This window comes from Magnolia sinica, chromosome 16 (assembly GCF_029962835.1).
Source record: "Magnolia sinica isolate HGM2019 chromosome 16, MsV1, whole genome shotgun sequence".
In the NCBI taxonomy this organism is placed as follows: domain Eukaryota; kingdom Viridiplantae; phylum Streptophyta; class Magnoliopsida; order Magnoliales; family Magnoliaceae; genus Magnolia; species Magnolia sinica.
The window spans coordinates 9,746,222-9,752,205 of NC_080588.1; positions in this window are offsets into that span (position 1 = coordinate 9,746,222).

Here is a 5,984-nt window from a genome sequence, read left to right on the forward strand (position 1 = left end):
AGGTGTTTTCATTGACCTTATAAACAGTTTGGATAACATATAAACATCAAGGTGGGCCTTATTTGAAGGTTTTGTTACTATTGGTGTTCAACCCTACACAATACATAATGACAATCTTCTAGCTAAGAGGAATTGTGGGCCTTATGATTAGAGGTGGGCATCGACTCGAGTCAGACCGGATTGGGTCCAACTCAACTCGATCTAATTTTTCGAATAACCTGACCCAAACTCTATTCGATCCGGGTCCGAGTCTAGTAGGGCTGACTCGATCCGTTCTGAATCCTTGCTGGCCTGACCCAAACCGAGTACGATTTAGTCAGTGAAACCGAACCAAGTCGGATCGAGTTGAGTCTGTCTAGTTGATTCGGACTGGGCTGAATTAAGATTAGGAGAGAGAGGGAGAGAAAGGAGGAGAGAAAGAAGGAGAGGTGGGAAAGAAGGAGAGACAGAAGGAGGGGGGAGAAAGAGGGAGAGAAAGGAGGAGATATGGGTGGGTACAACGCCATCGGGTAGAGAAAGAGAAGGGAGGGATTAGGGCTTCGTTCGGGTGAGGCGTGTAGTAAAAAAAATAAAAACAAATAGTATTACTTATATAGTACTTGACCGAATTGGATCAGATTGGATCCATTCAAATCGGATTTCGAATTAGTTTGGTTCGGATTGATCAAGATCCGAACTCGATCCGATGTATGATTGGATCTAAGTGGTCCTACTCGAACTGCACCGATTCAGGCCTTCGATTCGATTCAAATTGGGTCGGATATGCCGGATCGGGTCGGATTCTGGTCAGCTCTACTTATGATGATATTTTAGTTTTCTATTAAGTATTTTAGTTTATTTGAAATAAATATAATGATTTTATTTTCATTTAATAAAAATTAAATTCTTTATAATGTAAAACATTTCCAAACGAGGGATAGGGGCAAATGTGTGTGGTAGACTCTTAGGAGTTTCAACACCTGGTCAAGGGTTCGAGCACCCATAGGTGGTGAAATCCCACTAAGGCATGAGTGTGTTAAAAAATGTGTCAAATTAACATATTTCAGACATTTAAGATGTTTGTTAACAAACAAGTTGTTTTAAATTCAGTACTTAATTTTTGGACTTCAGCCATAATTATTAAACAAGTTATTTTATATTATTTTATATTATTATTATTATTATTATTATTATTATTATTTTTTACTTCAGATTTCAGATTCAGGCTTCAGATTTCAGATTCGGTCTTTAGAGTTCAGATTTAACAAATGGGGTCTTCCTCTCATTCAAATTTATAGTATTTAGTCTTAGGAAAGTGGAGTTGTAGTCGGACGGCATCCCTCCTTTCGCAGTCTGTTTACATAAGAGATTTCACAATCAACTTGCGCGTGGGCCCATATTTGTGGAGTTGTAGCAACGATTGGTCCCATCTGATTTCTGGGTGAGGTTTCTTTGAAAAAAGGCTACCCAATGGATGTCTTTGATCGACTCCTGATCGTCTGTCGCTGATTCTATTATTCGGTGTGTGATCGGGTAGATGACCATTGATTTACTAGCGGATTGATTCTTAGCCTTTCTTGATTTGAGACAATCCTTTTGAATGGTTTGATTTTGTTATCCGACAATCCCTAGCCTGTTGGATTTTTTATCTGATTACGTTACCTTCTTGTGAATGAGATTTTCAGAGGTCTTACGGACACAATTTTCGAAGGTGCGGTTTGCGTAAGGAAAAATGACGGAATGCCATATTCTCCTCTTCCTTACATTCCTTTCCGACAGCTTGGGTTGGGTCGGAATCTCTCCTTCTAGGCTTTAGACGGTTCAGATTGGAACTAGATCCGGTTTTCTGTCATGGGAAGTCTTGCGACATAGTTGTTTTTCTGCTGGAAACGTTTTGCGGAGGGAGTCTTTATTTCTAGAATTGGGAGGCCTTCTCGATTCTCCCGGTACTCTTGGTTGGAGTTGGATCTCCAACTAGCATAGATTGGATGGCTAAGATGATCCCCATCCAATGGTTGACGTTACAGGAGCGTAGATTTCTTGCGAGGCAACCCAAACTCTTTTTTCGGATTTCTCTTCCATGCACAGTCTAGTTGTGACTGGATTTGTGCCCACATGGGAGCTCATCTTCATGAGGAGGGACTTAGGCTTTGCTCGAAATTGATCCATCTGCAGGATGGATGGTTTGGATCACCCTCACAGATGATGATGTTGACCCATCATTCAACACAGCGGACGGTTGTCTTTCGCTGGTAGAAACACGGGAAGGAGAGGGAAATCTCCCTTTTTCAAATTGCATCGAGTCAATGCCTGGTTTGGCTACCTCCTAGTTTCCGGTGAACTGCGGGAGCATATGTGTTCTGTGCACACACACCACAAGTGTGGGGCCCACAATGATGATTAATGAGATCCATACCGTTTATTATATTTTATGGGTCCTACTAGGTTATTTGACCATGGATGGTGCAAATTCAAAACTCAGGTGGGCCATGCTAACGGGTTATACCTCAGTTTGAAATACGGGTTGTTACACATTCTCTTCCTTCTCCACACTTGTGGTGTCTCTCTTACACGTGTGGTGTTTCTCTTACTCAAATGATGTGGTGGTTAGTATAGAAACCCTCATATATGGAGATTTATCTAAGGTTTGCATCTAAGGCTAAAGTGAGGGATTCCTTTAAGCATACACTAATTAAAATTTAATTTGACCTCTAGTAGTAGCTCCACGATAACTATTTGAATACTAGAAGTGGTTACTGCCAACTGTTTAGGATGCATGAGTAGTGGCTTGGCGCTGTGTAACACCTGGGCTAATCAGGGCGGTGTCCTGGGGTGTCCACTTGCGAACTGCCGTAGTACCACACTAGATAGTTGCATCATGCACATGTGCGGGGCCTACCGTCAATAAGCTAGGATAAGTTAAGTTGCTAATGCAAACGAGCTTGAGCATGTTCGGGTTGGGCGTGGGCCGTAGAGTCGGTCTACCCAGTAATACATTATGACAACCTGTAATGGCCATACAACGCTCGTAAAGGGTCCAATAAATTTGAAACCATGAAAAACTGTGGACCTCACTGTGCTTGTGGTCCATTATGGATGGTGGACCCAAACGACGCGTAAGACTTGGCAATTTAGACCGTCAAGTTGGCACTTGCAAAGCACGACTCTTCAAGCCTAAAACCTAAAAATCTGAAGTTTAAATAATTGGCCTCGCCACTAAAGACAACGAATTATGATCTTCTGACCGTTAGATTTCATTCAAAATCTAGCCATAGATCAAGGATATTTCCCTGCCCTTATCCGCCAAATCAGACCCCTGATCGAATGACAGTGACCATCGTTTGTAAATCAGGCCCCCACGATCAATTGCCTCATCCGTTTGCCACCAAACTTAGGACAACCCCTCATCAGACTATGGGACACCTATTGTAACACCCCGCACTTCTGGCATGCGGGTGTTACCATTTAAACCCCGTATCAATGAGATTTCAAAATTTATTAACAAACAAATGTAATTCAACGAATGCAGGGTCGTGCTTCCAATCATCATTGAAGTCGTTCATTAAGGACTCTAGGAGCTGAGTTAGACCCTACATCAGTCATGAGGGTAAGTTTAACTAACCACCACAACTTAGAATAAGTTTTCAAATCATCTGACCAAAAAATAATGGGACAATGCACTGGTAATCGACTTTCGAGGGCAAGTGAATAACCAACCACGCAATCACTCCTCTTAAACCCTCATTTAATTGTCAAAACAAATCATTAAGCCAATCCAACCAATGAATCAATGTACATTGGCTAAATAGGGCCTGGGATGTGCAATACGGCCCACCTGGGCCTCACATCCACCCCATACTTGGCCAGGACCCTTAGGTGGGACTCGCAAGACAAATGGATAGAGTGGATTTATCATAAACATCATGTGGACCCCACATAAAGTACGAGTCCACCAAATACACCCGTGCATGAAGCGCACAGGACAGGACAACTGGTTTGACTAGTGCTAACCTGTGCTCCATGAGAAAAAGTGGAGGAAACTCCCACCCGCAGCGAATTTCAAATGGACGAAGTCGAATCTCACTGTGGCCCACTTCGGGCCACTGTTCAGCAAATTTGAGAAATCCATTGGACTTGTGGGGCCCGGACGGCCAAACCCTAGTGGTTTGTCCGGACCCATGCAAAGAGACACGAATTTTGGATCGGTACTAATCAAACAAATGAGATTGGATAGGATCATGGATGGTGGGCTAACATGTGGCCACATGGGTGATCTACGATTGGCTTGATCACATAATCCTAACCATCCGTTCGTCCTTTAGAGAGCGCATTCTCTTGTTGCCAAAATTGACCGAACAACAGCCTACACCAAGGAAAGGAAAAGGAGACATTTCCCTTTTAAGAAATGGGTGTTGGCACGATCCGGGCCTTTCCCCGGGCCATGTGGATTGATCCCAGCCACTCCTGATAGGGCGACACGAGTTAGAAGCGCGAGACATCTTGTCTCACAAGAAAATGGTGAGATATGGAGTATCTCGTGGGATATTCTGAAACGGACACACATGAATGGCCCCAAAAGTGGGCCCCGTCATAAGCTCCATCTAGTCCATCTAAACGGACCAGATCTCAAGGAAATACCAAAGATGGAAGGTTGCCATTAATGGCCCTCTTATCTCCTTGTTGGAGCATTCAACCCATGATAACGAGATGGGCCCCACCATGGATGAAAGAATGCTTTTCTGGTGTGCCATCTTAGCAGGGATCCATCCCCAGGGTCGGATGGACCCCATGCATAACAGTTTGTCAGGGATGGTTGTGACAAGGGGCGTTTTCATCTCAGCCATTGGCTGAGTCATGCAAGCTAGCTCTGTCGGCTATAAAGGTCGTTAACCCACCTCAGAATCCGCACCAGAGAAGAAATAAGAGAGAGAGAAGGAGAGAAGATAGGAGAGAGTGAGAGGGAGAGAGAGAGGCAGCTGCGAGTCAGCTCGACTCGGCCCATTTTTAACCACTCAGGTAGGTCAAGTTGCTGCCCCACTGAGTCTTGAGACCAGGATCTTCCATCAGGTATGACCTTGAGTTGCCTTGGCTAGTTTTTTTCTAACGACCATAGCACCCTATTAACCCGGAATGAACGTCACAGGTGGGGCGTTATCCAAGCTGTAGTAACTGCGTTTGAGTCGACTTGGCAGGTGAAAAATGGATCAGGTAACGCTCAGTTCCTTCCATTTTGCATCCAACAACATTCGGTTGTCAAAGCTAGTAGCCGGAGTGATTGCAGGACGACTCCACTCCATGTGGGGTGGCCAGCTCATCCAGTGAAAGCCAACTATAGAGAAGGCTCGAGACGGGCAGGCCCTAGCTCATTGTAAATGATGGGCCGAGCTCCGGCACCCTTCCCAACTCAACAAGTTGGTAGAGAGACGAGTGTTTCTCACACTGCATGTGGGCCTTGCAAGAGAAGGTCCTTGCCTTAAAACCAGATGACAGAGGTGAACCTCCATGGGCCTCACTGAGTCGAGATCTCAATGGGCCGCACCACACACATCACAGTGGGCCGCACCTGAGAAACATCTTAGTGGGCTGCACCACACACATCACACTGGGCCTCACTGAGGGCACGCCCTGTGGGCCCCACCATGAATCTCAGTGGGCCGCACCAAGCAGTGATGAGCCAGCTTGTGAAATCATGTGATGGCCCAACCTTTGGGACCATGTAGTGGGCCTAGGTCCTTTGAAACCAGGTAGTGGGCCACTGCACATTTACATTGGGCCGCATCCTGCATAAGGCAAGTAGGTTGAACCTTGCATGATGCAAGTGGGCTGCACTACCCCCTCGGATGTGTGGTTGGGCCAGCCTTGAAACCATGCAGTGGGCCCAGCCTCCTTTACAAACATGCTATTGGGCCAGAAAACGGCCCAGCCTAAACATATTTCAAGTGGTCGCTGGGCTAGGGCGAACCCAGCCCAGCAGCTCATATGGGGCCATATGAATGGGCCTGAGG